The 19,836-nt window shown below is 41.1% G+C and overlaps 1 protein-coding gene across 1 annotated transcript in view; it reads right to left on the reverse strand.

Annotated features, from left to right (window-relative positions):
* Window positions 1-17,965, reverse strand: part of lingo1a (leucine rich repeat and Ig domain containing 1a) — a 254,932-nt gene extending 236,967 nt beyond the window's left edge. Inside the window, exon 1 of the mRNA XM_035790468.2 lies at window positions 17,625-17,965. The gene's annotated coding sequence lies outside the window, so the exon portion shown is untranslated. The remainder of the gene's footprint in view (window positions 1-17,624) is intronic.
* Between the last annotated feature and the right edge of the window lie 1,871 nt (window positions 17,966-19,836).

Raw genomic sequence — 19,836 nt, forward strand, 5'->3', positions numbered from 1 at the left:
TTGTTCGATCAAGTTCATACCAAGTTCAGAAATGCCTCCAAAACATCAAGAGACATTGCAGAGAGCCACATAAAATAACATAAATACTCATCATAAACTTTGATGAAAGATTCATGTTTTACATAGAATTAAAGATAAACTTGTTCTTAATGCAACTGCTGTGTCAGATTTCAAAAAAGCTGTACGGGCAAAAGTACAATATTCAATAATCTGAGAACAGCATTCAGCCACAAATGCATGCCATACAGTTTCCCGCCAAATTGTGGAGTCAACAAAAGTCACAAATAGCATTATAAATATTCACTTACTTTTGCTGATCTTCGTCGGAATGCACTCCCAGGACTCCCATTTCCACGATAAATGTTTGTTTTGTTCGATTCCGTCCATATTTATGTCCAAGTACCTCCGTTTTGCTCGGGTGTTTAGTTCCCTATTGCAAAGGCACAATGCGCGGACGCAAAATCCAGACGAGAAGTCAAGAGTTCCATTACAGTTTGTAGAAACATGTCAAACGATGTTTACAATCAATCCATAGGTTCTTTTTATAATAAATCTTCAATAATATTCCAACCGGACAATTGCGTATTCATTACAGAGGAAAAATAAGGAACGGCGCTAAAGCTTGACCGCGCAGTAAACAACTGATTGGCCACAGCCTTGTCCACTTGTTGAAACAGCTCTTATTCGACCCCCTTCCACAATACAAGCCTCAAACAACTTTCTAAAGTCTGTTGACATCTGCTGGAAGCCTTGAGAAGTGCAATCTGCCCCCAGAGACACAGCATATTGGATAGCAAATCACTTAAATGAAACTACAAACCTCAGATTTCCCACTTCCTGGTTGGATTTGTCTCAGGTTTTCACCTGCCATATGAGTTCTGTTATACTCACAGACATCATTCAAACATTTTTAGAAACGTCAGAGTGTGTTCTATCCAATACTGCTAACAATATGCATATATTATCATCTGGGACAGAGTAGCAGACAGTTTACTCTGGGCACCTTATTCATCCAAGCTACTCAATACTGCTCCCCTGTCACCAATAAGTTAACAAGAACACTTGTGCTTTAACACTGACAGTACAGCACACTCAAATGATTCATTTTTCAAACTCAAATTGTTCAATGCATTCTGTTTCCTCTAAAAAATGTGAGCAAACTTATCAGGTTTTACAGTGCATAATACATTACAGGGACTCACTCTGTGTGCAACAATAGTGTTTAACATTATTTTTGAATGATTACCTCCTATCTGTACCACACACATACATTTATCTGAAAGGTCCCTCAGTTGAGCAGTGAATTTCAAACACAGATTCAATGACAAAGCCCAGGGATGTTATCCAATGCCTTGAAAAGAAGGGCACCTATTGGTTGATTGGTAAAGTTATTTAATACACTTTTGAATTGTGTATCAATACATCCAGTCACTTCAAAGATACAGACGTCCTTCCTAACTCTGTTGCTGGAGAGGAAGAAAACCGCTCAGAGATTTCACAATGAGGACAATGGTGACTTTAAAACAGTTACAGGGTTTAATGTCAGTGATAGGATAAAACTGAGGATGGATCAACAACATTTTTGAGCATGGTTACATGCACACAATAATGCAATTATTGTGAATAGTCAGGTTAATAGTTTGTTTAAAACATTTACATGCTTTACAAGAAGAACGATTTCCCTAACATTTCTGTTTACATGGACACATCTGAAATCAGGCTGATGGGACTTTTGATAAATGCAGAAAATCATCAATCAAAATAAATACTCTACCACAGTGACCATGTTTTTTAACATTTATTCTGAGTTCAGACATAATGTTTGTACGTGAAAACAATTTCTAAGATGCATATCTTTCAGATTTTCCAAACTCACTTCACTCACGTTGGCTGGCGCTATCCAGTGCTGGCACATGCACAGATCAAATACACCAATGGAACTCTGATTAAGCTGTTTACATGTCCTAATAATTATATAGATTACTCAGACAACCAGGTGTTTTATTCAACATATGCATGCTTTGATTATGACCTTGTGCCGATTAACATTAGCAGAGTAAGGTATTTACATGACTAATGCCATACTCTGCCTTCTGTCAATAATATCAAATTATTACTGTGCATGTAAACATACGCATTGTAGTTACTCCACAATACTAACCTAAATGACAGAGTGAAAAGAAGGAAACTTATACAGAACAAAAAATATTCTAAAACATGCATACTGTTTGCAATAAAGAAATTAACTTTATGTCCTGAATACAAAGCGTAATGCTCTATTTGGGGCAAATCCAACACAACACAACACATCATTGAGTACAACTCTTCATATTCTCAAGCATGGTGGTGGCTGCATCATGTTATGGGTATGCTTTTCATCGGCAAGGATTAGGGCGTCTTTTAGGATAAAAATAAATGTAGTAGAGCTAAGCACAGGTAAAATCCTAGAGGAAAACCTGGTTCAGTCTGCTTTCCAACAGACACTGTAGACAAATTATCTTTTCAGCAGGACAATACCCTGAAACACAAGGCAAAATATACTGTATATTGTTGATTACTAAGACAACATTGAATGCTCCTGAGTGGCCTAGCTAGAGTTTTGACTTAAATTGGCTTGGAAATCTATGGCAAGACTTGAAAATGGCTTTCAAACAATGATCAACAACCAACTTAACAGAGCTTGAATAATTATTTAAAGAATAATGTGCAAATATTGTACAATCCAGGTGTGCAAAGCTCTTAAAATAAAGACTAACCCAGAAAGATTCACAGCTGTAATTGCTGCCAAAGGGGATTGTAACATGTATTGACTCAGAGGTGTGAATACTTCTCTAAATGAGATATTTCTGTATTTCTTTTTCAATCAATCAGTGTGATGAGAAGGGTATACATATTATAGATATTTACTCAGACAAAAAGACCAGTCAGTAATCAATGGCTGAGCCCCACACAGAAACGTCAGAAATGGCAGATAGGATGTCTGGGAGGTGCACTTCCATTAAGTCTACAAAATGACCTGCTTCAAATTGTGGTGCACTGTAGTTACCAACACCATGTAAATACATTATTTTCACAACACAGTGTTTCAGCGATTCTGACCATTCATTTTCTTAAAAAACCTGTCTATTGCTCCCTCAGAATCCCTGTCCAGTTATTCTGCTAATACTGCTGTCCAAAACCCTTGAGTAGAGATCACAGGCAGCTCACTGATACCACTTGGCTCTCTACTACTAGTATCTATTCCAATTTGGCTTATGTGTAGCATGCTCACCTGAGTCTGGCCTACTTTAGTAGTGGAGCCTCATGCTGACTCCAATCCTTCCTTCTTCAGCCCAGCCTGGCCATACTCCATAATCCTCTTTACACAAAAAAGTCTGAGAGTTAACCTTGAGCAGAAACGATGGTATTCACAATATGTATTCAAGTTTACAGGCTCCTGCTGTGGTACAAAAACAGAGGTTGAGGGGATCATCCTCCTTGACAATTACGAAATATTGGCGGTTTGCCATCTCCGATCTATTTGACATCCACGCCTTGATGTCATCCAGACAGCTGGTGAGGGTGTTTATGGAAGATAGGGAGTCTGGGGTTGTTTTTATGTAGATCTGTGTGTCATCAATGTAGCAGTGGAATTGGATGCCATGTTTCCATATTAGAAGACCAATGGGGAGCATGTAGATGATGAATAGGATGGGGCCTAAGAGGGGCGCCACAGGTGATCGTGGTGGGTTCTGACTTGGCATTTCCTATGGCAACCTATTGTGTGCGGTTGTAAATTAATAATGGTGAACCATATGTCGAGACCTATGTATTCCTTCAATCGACCCAGGGGGATGCTGTGGTCAACCGTGTCGAAGGCGGCACTGAGGTCAAGGAGGATGAGGATGTTTAAAGTCCACTGTCAGCTGACATGAGGAGGTCGTTTACCACTCTGACGAGGGCTGTTTCTGTACTGGGGTCTAGGGCACAGCTTGTGGCCTTCGGATTTGAGATAGTGGACAACATCTCAGGAGGTGAAGTGAAGCAGCTCATGGAAGGTCCTGATAGGTTAGGGGGGTGGGTGGTGGCTGGGGAGGGGTGAGGGGTGAGGGGTGCAGATATGTCACATAGTGTTTTGCTCCATGTGACAAAAATGGAAGTAGGTACATTCCGTTTGATTTTAATAACTTTTTGACAGCACCCCTTTTGATTTGAATTAAACATTTCATACATATTTCCCATAGTGGAACTGGTCAGAAAGTTACTTTTTGGACCTAAAATATTGATCCATTTTGCATACCCCACCTTACAATGAGGCATCCCAGTTTTTCTCATTGGAAAAGATAAACGGTTGAGTTTAATATCATTGAATACCTTTCAAGGAGTGTTGTCAAACTATTTGAAAAATTTCTTGATTTTTTTTATTTGTTTACCTTTAATGTCAAATTGTCTTCATGAGTAAACATATTTTTCACATTTGTTATAGCGTAGACCCTATTTTACATCATCTGAGCGGTTTGTGTTGTGCCCGCCATCTTTTGCGAAAAAGCATACTCTTGAATGCAGGGTGGGTGTAATTTCAATCATATAATTAGAATTCATACAATGGACATATCCCTTCAGATCATAGCAATTTAGCTGGCACATCATTGACATTTCTATCAAATTCAAATTTTTACCTTCATTATCTACCACAAAGATGGCCACCGGTCCACCAACAGTAAAATGTCAACTTAAATGGGAATGTATATTCTATTATACAGTGCCTTGCAAAAGTATTCATCCCCCTTGGCGTTTTTCCAATTTTGTTGCATTACAACCTGTAATTTAAATGGATTTCTATTTGGATTTCATGTATTGGACATCCACAAAATAGTCCAAATTGGTGAAATGAAATGAAGAAAAAAAAAGCTTCAAAAAAATAAAAAACTGAAAAGTGGTGTGTGCATATATATTAACCCCCTTTGCTATGAAGCCCCTAAATAAGATCTGGTGCAACCAATTACCTTCAGAAGTCACATAATTAGTTAAATAAAGTCCACCTGTGTGCAATTTAAGTGTCAAACGATCTGTCACATGATCTCAGTACATATACACCTGTTCTGAAAGGCCCTAGAGTCTGCAACACCACTAAGAAAGCTGCATCACCAAGCAAGCAGCACCATGAAGAACAAGAAGCTCTCCAAACAGGTCAGGGATAATGTTGTGGAGAAGTACATATCAGGGTTAGGTCAGCAAAAAATTACATCCATTATTAAAAAATGGAAAGAATATGGCATCACAACAAACCTGCCAAGAGAGGGCCACCCACCAAAACTAATTGACTAGGCAAGGAGGGCATTAATCAGAGAGGCAACAAAGAGACCAAAGATAACCCTGAAGGAGCTGCAAAGCTCCACAGTGGAGATTGGAGTATCTGTCAATAGGACCCCTTTAAGCCCTTACACTCCACAGAGCTGGGCTTTACGGAAGAGTGGCCAGAAAAAAAGCCATTGCTAAAATGAAAAAAAATAAGCAAAGGTACTCTGGTCAGATGGGAGTAAATTTGAGCTTTTTGGCCATCAAGGTAAATGCTATGTCTGGCGCAAACCAAGCACCTCTCATCACCCTAAGAAGACCATCCCATGAGAACACCATCCCCTGAGAACACCAGGGACTGGGAAACTGGTCAGAATTGAAGGAATGATGGATGGAGATTGACCCTAAGCATACTGCAAAGCAACAGTTGAGTGGTTTAAGGGGAAATATTTAAATGTCTTGGAATGGCCTAGTCAAAGCCCAGACCTCAATCCAATTGAGAACCTGTGATATGACTTAAAGATTGTGGTAAACCAGCGGAACCCATCCAATCTGAAGAAGCTGGAGCAGTTGTGCCTTGAAGAATGGGCAAAATTTTCAGTTGCTAAATGTGCCAAACTTATAGAGAAATACCCCAAGAGACTTGCAGCTGTAATTCTTTTAAAAGATGGCTCTAACAAAGTATTGACTTTGAGAGGGTAAATAGTTATGCACGCTCAAGTTCAGTTTTTTTTGTCTTATTTCTTGTTTGTTTCACAAGAACAAATATTTTGCATCTTCAAAGTGTTAGGCATGTTGTGTAAATAAATTATACTAACCCCCCCAAAATCTATTTTAATTCCAGGTTTTAAGGCAACAAAATATGAAAAATGCCAAGGGGGTGAATACTTTCCCAAGCCACTGTATATGATATAAATTCAACTGTTTAACTTTTCCAGTGATGAAGACATGGATGTCTCATGGTAGGGTGGGGTATGCAAAATGTGTTAAGTTTGAGCAGCTTTATCTCCTAAATGTTATGGTATTCATGTAGAAAAAGTTACTTTCTGACCACTTCTATCATACGCGAATATACACTGCTCAAAAACATAAAGGGAACACAAACAACACAATGTAACTCCAAGTCAATCACACTTCTGTGAAATCAAACTGTCCACTTAGGAAGCAACACTGATTGACAATACATTTCATATGCTGTTGTGCAAATGGAATAGACAACAGGTGGAAATTATAGGCAATTAGCAAGACACCCCCAATAAAGGAGTGGTTCTGCAGGTGGTGACCACAGACCACTTCTCAGTTCCTATGCTTCCTGGCTGATGTTTTGGTCACTTTTGAATGGTGGCGGTACTTTCACTCTAGTGGTAGCATGAGACGGAGTCTACAACCCACACAAGTGGCTCAGGTAGTGCAGCTCATCCAGGATGATACATCAATCAAGTGAGCTGTGGCAAGAAGTTTTGCTGTGTCTGTGAGCGTAGTGTCCAGAGCATGGAGGCGCTACCAGGAGACAGGCCAGTACATCAGGAGACATCAGGGCAACAACCTAGCAGTAGGACCACTACCTCCGCCTTTGTGAAAGGAGGAGCAGGAGGAGCACTGCCAGAGCCCTGCAAAATGACCTCCAGCAGGCCACAAATGTGCATGTGTCTGCTCAAACCGTCAGAAACAGACTCCATGAGGGTGGTATTGGGGTTACAGCCTAACACCGTGCAGGACGTTTGGCATTTGCCAGAGAACACCAAGATTGGCAAATTCGCCACTGGCGCCCTGTGCTCTTCACAGATGAAAGCAAGTTCACGCTGAGCACATGTGACAGACGTGACAGAGTGTGGAGGCGCCGTGGAGAACATTCTGCTGCCTGCAACATCCTCCAGCATGACCGGTTTGGCGGTGGTTCAGTCATGGTGTGGGGTGGCATTTCTTTGGGGGGCCGCACAGCCCTCCATGTGCTCGCCAGAGGTAGCCTGACTGCCATTAGGTACCGAGATGAGATCCTCAGACCCCTTGTGAGACCATATGCTGGTGCGGTTGGCCCTGGGTTCCTCCTAATGCAAGACAATGCTAGACCTCATGTGGCCGGAGTGTGTCAGCAGTTACTGCAAGAGGAAGGCATTGATGCTATGGACTGGCACGCCCGTTCCCCAGACCTGAATCCAATTGAGCACATCTGGGACATCATGTCTCGCTCCATACACCAATGCCACCAATGGTCTGGGAGGAGATCCCTCAGGAGACCATCCGCCACCTCATCAGGAGCATGCCCAGGCGTTGTAGGGAGGTCATACAGGCACATAGAGGCCACACACACTACTGAGCCTAATTTTGACTTGTTTTAAGGACATTACATCAAAGTTGGATCAGCATGTCGTGTGGTTTTCCACTTTCATTTTGAGTGCGTCTCCACATCCAGACCTCCATGGGTTGATAAATTTGATTTCCATTGATAATTTTTGTGTGATTTTGTTGTCAGCACATTCAACTATGTAAAGAAAAAAGTATTTAATAAGAATATTTCATTCATTCAGATCTAGGATGTCTTATTTTAGTGTTCCCTTTATTTTTTTGAGCAGTGTATATAGAAAGTTTCGTTCAAATCAAAAGGGTTAGGTTCAAAACGTGATTGAAATCAAACGGAAGGACCCAGTAAGCTAATACTTTCTGTTATCCTGCATAGCCCTTAATGAGGCCAAACACAACCCAGCTCCTTTGCCTAGTTCCATGGCTTATCTGGAAGTGAATATGGCAACTGACGCCCCTTTAGCAACAAGCCAATCCATGCTTGCTGGGTTGTGTGCACTTTCACTCTACCTTATTCATAACCTGAGTCGAGTCAGCCTGATAACATATCTCAAGTCGTGTTGTCCCGATTAGAATACCAAGTGACCTAGAGTCATGTCATAATGAAGGCTATTTTCAAGGTTGAAACACCTTTGGATATGCGCTAAGAATCCAATAACTTTAATATATGCATAGCAAATGACTAAATCTAAGTGCTAGATTTGATATGCCATATATACAATGATAATAAACATTCTACTTTAATGACAATTGGAACCCTTCCAGCTATTTTGAAGTCAGAACATCCTCAGACACATTGTTGATGACTCACACTACTGTATGACAGACGGCGCAGACAATACTGTATGACACCTTGGGCTATTTTGACAACATGTAGTGTGTCTAAAGAGAATGTCTAAAGAAACTGCATTTCTCACAATTGTTATATTCCACATTTTTTCATAATATATAATTTATGCATTAATGCATTACATATTGAATAAACCCAAATATTTTTCTCAATAATCATGGCACTGGTAGTACTTGGAAACTAAATGAAATTGTGTGGTATGTTTGGTCCTCAATTAGCCCCAACAGTACCCATTTTTATTGTAACCCTGAATAAGCACACTTGATTCAACTTGTCAACTAATCATCAAGCTTACAATGAGTTGAATGAGGCGTGGTCGTCAAGGGCTACAACAGAACTGTGTACTGTTGGGGGTACTCGAGGACCAAGGTTGGGAAATACTCTCTTATGAGATGGTTCTACCTTTCTTTGCTTGTAGAATCTAGCTCGCCAAAATGTTACACATAATGTATAGTGTGGTGGAGTTGAAGAAAATAGGCCAAGATCTTCAAAATAAATAAAAATAAATCTATTTATGTTGGTGCCTAGGATCAACATTAGAGAAAGCATCAGAACAACATGATGCATGATGAAGTGCCACTGCCGAGGGGAGGATGGCTAATAATCATGTCTGGAATGGAGCAAATGGAATGGCATCAAACACATGGAAACCAAGGGGGGTTATTCAAATAAAACCAGACACAGTCTTATCCGGGTGATTGAAATGACAATAAATGACATTGAGGACAAGGAGAAGGAGGACAGGACATGTGAGTACCTGAGACACGTCCTCTCATTCATGCAAGAAATCAGAGGAGTAGAGAAACAAAACCGATAGTTCCTGATCACAGCCGCATTGCTGACCTCGAGACACAGCCTGTCCTATAACAGAGAGGAAAAGGAGGAAAAGCTCAGAGCATTGGAGGAAGAGATCAGACGCCTCCGTGAGACGGCCACACCCTTCAGGCATGGAACAGAGGTACAGACCACACCACATCCTACCCCAGCACCTCAGGTCACAGCACGTCATAATCTGAGTTCAAAATAAAGGACAGATAGGAGAAGGGGGACAGCGAGACAGGCTGACATACACCAATCTCCTCCATCAGATTGAGGCCAGGCTCGGCTCCGGAAAGGGACACTCCGAGACTGAGGTAATTGAGGCCGTGACAAGAGCAGTGAGCCCTGGACTTCAGCTCCGTGACATGCTGGAAATAAAAAGTGGGTTGACGCTGTCTATACTAAAACCATCCTAAAGGGGCATTATAAAGAAGACCATCTGACCTATATCACAAACTAATGAATGTGTCACAGGAGCCCCGAGAGTAAGCCAAGAACTTCTTCTGAGCCATTGAGCTGAAGGAGAAGCTACTGTGGGAGTCCACAGACAGGCATGATGAGGACAACCGCCACGACCTGATCCAGCGAAAGTTCGCCGTTCATCGAAACCGGACTGCTAAGTTATGTCATAAAGTTCCAGGTGAATGACATCACTGTTTCTGACGAAGAAGAGGATGAAATCTGCCACAGGGATGGGTCCACGCGTTTGAACTCCAGACTGACATTAGCAGCCAACCCCAAGGTCCCGCAGAGGGGAAGGGATACAGACCAGTGATGCCGAGGACAAGTGAGCCACTACCGAAGTCAAAGAGAGGTTAATCCCAGGGTCCACAGATCACATCCGAAATCCACCAGCTCATAGAAGACCTGAGGTCCGACGTCTGGGGGATGAGGTCTGACGTCTGGAAGATGAGGAAGGTGTTCCTGTTCCTCCAGCGATGGAGGCCACCACTCAGCCATCACAGGGACTAAGGTACACTACTCAGCCATCACCAGGGAGAGATACACCTCTTATTCAGCCCACAGGGGAAGACCTACAGCACAGACAAGCCATAGACCACGGGGCTGTGTGGAGTGTCAAGAGGCACACACAAGTGAGCAGTGCTACCACTGTTTCTGCTGCAGTGAGACAGGCCACATGTCAAGTGGTTGCAGGAAGCCAAGGCAGATGACGGGAAATGGGAATGGGCTGCTGAAACGGGATCAACAGTAGCTCCAACCCCGTGTCCCACCTAGAGCCAGACTCTCCAACCACAAGATAATAGGAGCACCAGCACAAAAAACAGCAACTACAAGAGCAACCAGGTAAACTAAACACACCACTCACCACTAAATCCACAACTGCTCCCATCCCCAGTCTATATGTGAACACAAGCATTTCGCTACACTCGCAATAACATCTGCTAACCATGTGTATGAGACCAATATATTTTGATTAGAACTATGTGAGGCCACTGCACAACACAGCTCATCAATCTGATTGGAAAGCAATGTTTAGTCAGCTGCATGCTTGATGACATCACAGTAGAGGGTCTGTGGGACACTGGAGCTCAAGCCAGCATCATCAACGATGCCTGGAGGAAGAAATGCCTCCCACACACCACCGTAAGAGCCACGGAAGAGGTGTTGGGGCCCGGAATACTGACGGAACTGGCAGCCAATCAGAATGAAATCACCTTCACTGGCTGGATTGAGGTATAGTTCAAACTGTCCTTCAAAGCCATCAACACTCCCATCCTTGTGTCAGACAACCCCATCGTCAGATTTAACATTATTGAGGAGGTGGTGAAGGCACGCAGCACCGGTCACAACACAGACCCAGACACCATCCAAACAGTGAGTGCTGCATTCTCTCTTACAGCCAGGACATCCAAGATGTTGTTGAAGCTCATCCGCACTCCTGAGGAACGTGAAGATGTGGGACTGGTGAGAACAAGCCGTAGGAGGATCTTCCTGTCTGCCAACAAAGTCTGTGTAACTACACATTTAGGAGCCAAGTTCAAAGGTCAAGAGATATTATTCACACCCAGTGAACTATACCCTCTCCCCCATGGCTTGGAAGAGACTGGGGGGCTGATTAAGACAGCCTATGGGAAGAAAGTCTTTGTCACTATTACCATCGCGAACACCACCAACCACCCCATCGTACTCAACCAGCGCATCATCCTAGGCCACCTACAGACAGTGAAAGCTTTGTATCCTGCGGCCGCTGACTCCCAAGACTCCCAAGCCAGTGTTCTGCAAGTGTTCTACAGTCAACCTAGCCCCAGTGAGTCAGCACAGCAAAGAGAAAGAGAACAGCATCAAAGTGAAAAACAACGGACCAAAGTGGGATCCTCCAGTCAATGTGAACCCCTGACAGAGGAACAGGGAGAGAAAGTGAGAGAGACGTTGCATGAAGAATGTGAGGGCTTCGCACATGATGACAACATTGGTTGTATCCCATCTCTGAACATCTATATCACCCTGAGCTACCCTACAATAGTGCAGAAGACTAACATTGGCAAGAAAAAGTATGTGAACCCTTTGGAAATACCTGGATTTCTGCATAAATAAGGTAATCAAATTTGATCTGATCTTCATCTAAGAAACAACAATAGACAAACATAGTGTGCTTAAACTAATAACACATGACGTGAAATGAGAGAATGGTCAAGGAGGAAAAAGAGTGCTCCACAGAAGCCGTCTACTGCCTTGTGATCACTTTCCTTTGGAGAAAAAAGAAGTGACCTGTGTACAAACAAATCGGACGGCCAAATAAATAATTCCATACTTGTTCTCAAATAAATTGAAATTGACAAACTGTTTGTCCGCGGTTATCTTGGCCAAAGGCTGTGCATCCAAGTACTAATTCTGGGGTGCCAATAATTGTGACCGACTGGATCGAATCAGTCTTACAGAGCAAAAAATATATATTTGAAATTGTGTTTTTTACATTTGATAAAAGTATAGACTCGGAGCTACAAAAGGATGTACCATACAGTACAGTTGTGGTGTATGCTTTGAAAGTTTGATAAACTGTAACCTCACTTTTGAGAAAATGGCCAATGAATGTTTTGGTAAACCTACTGGAGAGCTATTCTTTACACCCAGTCAACATCGTTCACACCCTCTTAAGACTTAGCCCGACCCATCTCTTGAATGATTCACATGTGAGGCCATGTACTAAACAACCAAAGATTTCATGATTAAAGCCTGGTTTATACTACTTCTATCGACAGTTGTCGCAGTGACATCATGAACATTCTATTGTCGTCCAACATCAAACGTGTCGTTGTCGTTATGAAAAAGTATAAACACAAAAACTACAGGCTGGATGACATCATGACAACTAAAATAAACTTTCCAAACAATGTTTTGGTTAGTTTCTAGCTTGTTAGCTAGCTTGGTAATGTTAAGTTAGCTGGCTAGTCAATTCAAATAATAACTATATCATGTGGCTGACAATGTCTTCGCTTTTGCTCATTTTTAGCCTTCATTATTACAGGAAAATAAACTCACAACAAGATCATTATTAAAAAAAATATATCCATAATATCGACAGAAACATGGCAAACCTTTTTTTATAATCAATCCTCAAGGTTTTTTTCATATATCTATTCGATAATACATCAACCGGGACAGTTGGCTTTTCAGTAGGACCGGGAGGAAAAATGGTTACTTCTCTCTTTTACGCAAGAATCACTCTGAGAGCCATCAGCTGGCCACTTACGCAATGTGTTCGTTTACGCTCATTCTTCAACATAAAGGCGTGAAACTACGTCGAAAGGCTTTAGACACCTTAGGGAAGACGTAGAAAAAGGAATCTGGTTGATATCCCTTTCAATGGGCAATAGGGATGCAGAGAAAGACAGGGGTTTCAAAATAAGGGTCACTTCCTGATTGGATTTTTCTCAGGATTTCGCCTGCAATATCAGTTCTGTTATACTCACAGACAATATTTTTACAGTTTTGGAAACTTTAGAGTGTTTTCTGCATCAAGAGGTTTTAAGTAGCTTGCTAACATTAGGCCATAACTAGCAATGCAAATGGCTCTGAGATATGAATAATATTACTACACAGATCATATACATAACATTAGCTAGCGAGCCAGCCAGCTAACATTAGCTAGCTAGCTGTCAGTATGCTTTAACTTGCTATGAAAACGATTTTCTGACCAAATTTGAATTGTATAATATCTGAAAATATAACTAGCTAGACTCTCTTACCCGTATACATGGATGAATGCATGTCCCTCTGTCACGGATTCCATGGTTGCCCTTAGATTGAAGATGTAATCTGGAGGTGGGTGTTTTATACAACAGCCTTCTGTGTTCTCTTTTTGACTCCCTCTGCATATTTGCAATCAAAAGCCTGAATTTTTGCCATCTCCTTAGCTATCATACTCATACGAGGCATTCCACTGATTTCAAAACTCGGTCCTCCAGAAAGTGGAGAACAACACTTTTGCAGATATATTACGTGCCATTTAAAAAAAAGCTACGTTAGAGAGGATTACCTACACAAATTGAACAGCTCATGTTATAGACAGAAGCGTGCTGTATGGCTAAACCAGCTAGCCTTGTAATTTGACAATTGTATTCCTATTTACAGATGGCACATAAGTTTGTTATTAAGGCACATGAAAGTTCACATGTTCCAGAAAGCATTTCTGGCCAAAGAAAACACATTCAGATTTTATTTTTAAAATTTACGTTTTAATGCCTTTCCTGTGAAGTAGTGACATGCGTGACATACGCCTCGTTATCTGAAACGAGTCACAATTTTGTACATGCCATTTGTCTTTATGTTTTTAAATTCAAATTGTAAACGTACGTTTACTAAATAAAAGTGGTTCTGCAATGTTCAATATCCTATAACAAGGTGTGGAGACAAAGTATTTTAAAATTTCAACTTATTTTATAATTATTTTTAAAAGTACAACTGTAATCACACAGGTGAAATACCTATGCCCATAATGTGGGTGTGAAAGCTCAAGGTACAACTTGGGAATATCAATCACTACTAAATAATTTGTTGGAGTTATAAGGCAGGGATGTTGCCTATGTCAGCATAGGTCACATATACTGTAACTACCATTGTACTTAATTGGTAACATACAGTAACTAAGCTGGTTAAATGTCATTATTTTTACATATTCTAATGAGACCATATTGGTGCTATACCATGCATTGGCCTGTTTTGGACTGGTAAGTTCTTCTCATGCTGATGCCCTTGTTTGAAATTAATAATATAAAATATTATTTGTGATTTTATTTTATTTTAGAAGCAATACATAAAAATATAATGCAATGAAATGTGAGATGCGTGTGTCTGCCGACCCACCCCAACCCACATGAAATAGCCTATTTGAGGCTGTTGAGGGGAGGGCAGGCCCACACCAATGGCCAAAGTGAAATGGAGACAGTAGATACAGCTGGTCTGTTGAAATATAATAAAGACAGTAGATCAAGCTGGTCTGTCATAATATAAAAGAGACAGTAAATCTGGCAGGTCTATAATAATATATTCAACCTTATGTTCCCTTTACTCTATATATATATATATATATTATATATCTGTTTATTACACCTGTTGATACTCACTTTACAGCAGAAAGAGACTGCTATGGCACCTGGCATCAGCAGCACAATATTGTGTAGAGCTTTGGCAAAGTGGGTGGGGTTATATCCTTCCTGTTTGGCCCTGTCCGGGGGTCTCATCGGATGGGACCACAGTGTCTCCTGACCCCTCCTGTCTCAGCCTCCAGTATTTATGCAGCAGTAGTTAATGTGTCGTGGGGCTAGGGTCAGTTGGTTGTATCTGGAGTACTTCTTCTGTCTTATCCGGTGTCCTGTGTGAATTTAAGTGAATTTAAGCTCTCTCTAATTCTCTCTTTCTCTCTCTCGGAGGACTTGAACCCTAGGACCATATATCAGGACTACATGGCATGATGACTCGTTGCTGTCCCCAGTCCACCTGGCCTTGCTGCTGTTCAAGTTTCAACTTTTCCGCCTGCGGCTATGGAACCCTAAAGTTTTCATATTTACTCTTGAGGTGCTGTCCTGTTGCATCCTCTACAACTACTGTGATCATTATTATTTGACCCTGCTGGTCATCTATGAACGTTTGAAAATCTCGGCCATGTTCTGTTATAATCTCCACCCGGCACAGCCAGAAGAGGACTGGCCATCCCTCATAGCCGGGTTCCTCTCTAGGTTTCTTCCTAGGTTTTGGCTTCCCTAGGGAGTCTTTCCTAGGCACCGTGCTTCTACACCTGCATTGCTTGCTGTTTGGGGTTTTAGGCTGCGTTTCAGTACAGCACTTTGAGATATTAGCTGATGTACGAAGGGCTATATAAATACATTTGATTTGATAGAGGACTGAAGGTCTTCCAAATATTGAAAGTGTGTAAACCCATGTTATTTTGTAAATGGATATATTTTTTTCTTCGTATTTTTTTTTTTTTTTTTGGGGGGGGGGTAGAATACCATTTTATATATAGTTATTTGTTTCAAAATGTATACCTTCACCAATTTGGCCACTTGGGTACATTTGGGCTACTTGTGTGGGACACCAGGGTGACTTCATGATAAATGTCATGTAGCACACTCATTTTGGAAGTTATCATTCTGAAACTATGCACAGGTACTGTTGCCCTCTTATGTTTTTCACTGAAATTATCCCCATCATCCTATCCGAATGTTTGTTTTATCTTGTTCATTTTAAAGATGATTATACAACAATAAAAATAAAACACGTATGGTTTTGTATTATCTAATCCAGATCTATTGTGTTATATTCTCCTACATTCAATTCAGATTTACACAAACTTCAGAGTCTTTTCTTTCAGATGGTACCAAGAATATGATTATCCTTGGTTCTGTGCATGAGCTACAGTCAGTTAGATTTGGGTATGTCTTCAGGCGGAAATTGAAAAAAGTAGGGGGTAGCTCGAAGAGGTTAAGGATGTGAATGACATTCTGCTTTTTACTAAGAATAGAGTCAGTCGTTGTCAGTCGTATGTCTGAAGAGAAAATACATAACATGTGGCCATTGGTACTTTCAATATGCAACCCAACCAACCCCGCCTGAGTGCAGATAAAAAAATGAAATTAAATAGGGATGGAAACTAACTCTGCCCAGGGCAAGGTAATATGATTGATCTTTTATTGTTTTTCCAGCCTACAGTGTGTTATTGTGGTTTCTTCCCTGGAATGGGAAATGTGATAAATATTGATGTTCTTTACAGGAAAACCAGTCAGATGTTCACTATATGCAAGGCCTCCTCTATCAATCTCTAACATGTTTTCTTTTGACCGCAGGGATATATGCGTACTGTAAGGCGACCCCCAACAAGATATACGTCTCCAAAGATGTAGGTCTGCCTAAAAGCCATTCAAGCCGCATGTTGTCACTCTATTTTCAACAACAGCAGCAGTAACATTTGCCGTTTTATACCTTCGATCTCATTCTCCAGCTGAACAGAATGTATTCCCTGGCAAGAAATATTCAATTTCCTAATACCATTAACCTACAAACTACAGTTCATTGTGAGTCATCTGCAGAATCAGTGGCTCAATAGGTATATATTTTGAATCAGATTTTCAATAAACGACATAATACCATTAATAAATGCATAATTACTACAGTATCTGTTGTGGTATTCTAACACAGACAGACAATAGCCTATAGCCTATGGTGGCCCAAGATGCTGGCCATGCTAATCTTTTGTGAGGTCAAAGCACCTGTCAAGCATCACCGTCTGGAGAGCAGACAAATCAAAGATAGACGACAGCTGGTATATCTGCCACCTCAGCAGGAGAGTCCATAGGAAGGAGGATAACTTTGTTACAAGCCAAATGTCCAGGCAATAAATATCACTACCACACCTTGAGAGAGAAAGCAAACACGCAAACACATGCACGCGTCGAAATATGCTTGTGCAAACACATATGCACACATACGCATAAACACACTATAAACATAATATTTTTACAGCAACCACTGATGTTACCTTAATGAGATTTCATTTAACAACATTGCAAAACAGCTACCTGCTACTTATCGCACAACTAATGCTGTCCTTGACAGGCAGAGCATGTAAAGTTGTCTCGGAGGGACTGGGGCTGAAAATAACACAAGATCGATATCAGATAGCAACTCTCGGGGTAGCATTTTTTTACCCAGCCCTAACAGAATGAATCACACCACTGTAGCAACACAGATTTTCCCTAGTCCTCTCCCCCTCTTTAGCCCTACCTCTTTTTCTCCTTCTCCATCTTCCTCTCTCTCCCTGTCCTAAATAGAGATATTGTTCCGGTACATTGATCAGCCCTGCATCCCATGATATGCTCTGCTTGCATCTGTCAATATGTTATGAAAAGTAAGCTCTTACCAGAACTGTGAAGAGAATGCCAAAATTGCCTGGTTCATTCCACAGGGCCACTTATTAAATCCAAGATGCCGGGGAAAGGATTGAGGATGCCATCGAAGGAAATGCCGACGGGAAAAAATCAGATTCTTAAAAACGTGGGAAATATGCAGAAGGAGATGGCTGAGAGAAGCAGAGGAAGCTGGGAGGTTTCAGATATCCGAATCTGGAGCACTTTATAAAGGTGCCTCCATTGTATACACAGGCACATGCAATTCACACAACAACCCACACGAACACACACACTCACATACACAGGGTGTACCTACAGTCACATTCAGAGAGGCTGGAAGATAGAGGGCGAGAGAGGAAGATAGAGGGAGAGCAAAAGAGATGGAGCGGGAGATGGAGAGGGAGGGGGGGGGCTGGAACAGAGCAAGGTAGAAAGAGGCGCTGCAGTGTGGGGAGAGATGGTGAGGAGGGATGGAGAGGAGAGGACCGAAGGGAGGGAGGGAGAGAAATATGAGGGTGCAACTAATGAAATTCTTTTGCCATATTTCCATCTAAAACACAGATGCGGCTATGAGTCAGTGAAATGCAGGGAAAACAAAGAGACTCAGGCAACAGAAACCATTTAGACATTTAGATCCCTCTTGCATCTAACAAATGAGTGATTCACTTCAAATTGGATAAGCAACAATATACAGTATAAACAAACAAATAAATGCAACATGCAACCATTTCTAAGATTTGACTGAGTTACAGATCATTTAAAGAAATCAGTCAATTGAAATAAATGAATTATGCCCTAATCTATGGTTTTCACATGACTGGGAAAATGTGGAGGGTTTTTAGAAGGTGGAATAGTGGGGACCAATTGGTGGTTTACTTAGTAGCAATGCAAATCTCATGGTACAGCTATGCAGACACTCAATCGTCATGTTACTTTTTAATGGTATGTTTACAAACATATACAGTATTATGAGAAATATAATTGAAACTTGTGTCTCATTATGGTAATTGGTGAAATAAGTATAGCCAGTTATAAGTGTAATGGCTTGGCAGATAATTACAAAAGATGATCAGTATTTACCTGGCTAAAAGAGAAGGAATATAATATCTACTGTTCACAGCAAAACTCCTATTGGGGCGGCAGGGTAGCCTAGTGGTTAGAGCGTTGGACTAGTAACCGGAAGGTTGCAAGTTCAAACCCCCGAGCTGACAAGGTACAAATCTGTCGTTTTGCACCTGAACAGGCAGTTAACCCACTGTTCCTAGGCCGTCATTGAAAATAAGAATTTGTTCTTTAACTGACTTGCCTGTTTAAATAAAAGTAAAACATATTTAAAAGATTAAACAATTTTAGATGAAGTTTTGTGGGAAAAGGACTGAGGGGCGAATTATACTTCTCCCATGGGCAAAAGGAGTGATGATATTAAAATGTGCATTTTGTCCAAACAGATCATCAAGGTAGAGGGATGATTTGAAATAAGTTATTGGACCGTAAACACACACTAACGATCAAAACATTGGGGTCACTTAGAAATGCCCTTGTTTTTTGTCCTTTAAAATAACGTCAAATGGATCCGAAATACAGTGTAGACATTGCTAATGTTGTAAATGACTATTGTAGCTGGAAATGGCAGACTTTTTATGGAATATCTACATAGACGTACAGAGGCCCATTATCAGCAACCATCACTCCTGTGTTCCAATGGCACATTGTGTTAGCTAATCCAAGTTTATAATTTAAAAAGGCTAATTGATCATTAGAAAACCCTTTGCAATTATGTTAGCACAGCTGAAAACTGTTGTTCTGATTAAAGAAGCAGTAAAACCGCTCTTCTTGAGACTAGTTGAATTTCTGGATCATGAGTATTTGTGGGTTCGATTACAGGCTCTAAATGGCCAGAAATAAAGACTTTCTTCTGAAACTCGTCAGTTTATTCTTGTTCTGAGAAATGAAGGCTATTCCATGTGAAAAATTGCCAAGAAACTGAAGATCTCGTACAACGCTGTCTACTAGTCCCTTCACAGAACAGCGCAAACTGGCTCTAACCAGAATAGAAAGACGATTGGGAGGCCCCGGTGCACAACTGAGGAAGAGGAGAAGTACATTAGAGTGTCTAGACTGAGAAATAGATGCCTCACAAGTCCTCAACTGGCAGCTTCATTAAATAGTACCCGCAATAAACTAGTCTCAATGTCAACAGTGAAGAGGCGACTCCGGGATGCT

This window comes from Oncorhynchus keta, chromosome 17 (assembly GCF_023373465.1).
Source record: "Oncorhynchus keta strain PuntledgeMale-10-30-2019 chromosome 17, Oket_V2, whole genome shotgun sequence".
In the NCBI taxonomy this organism is placed as follows: Eukaryota; Metazoa; Chordata; class Actinopteri; order Salmoniformes; family Salmonidae; genus Oncorhynchus; species Oncorhynchus keta.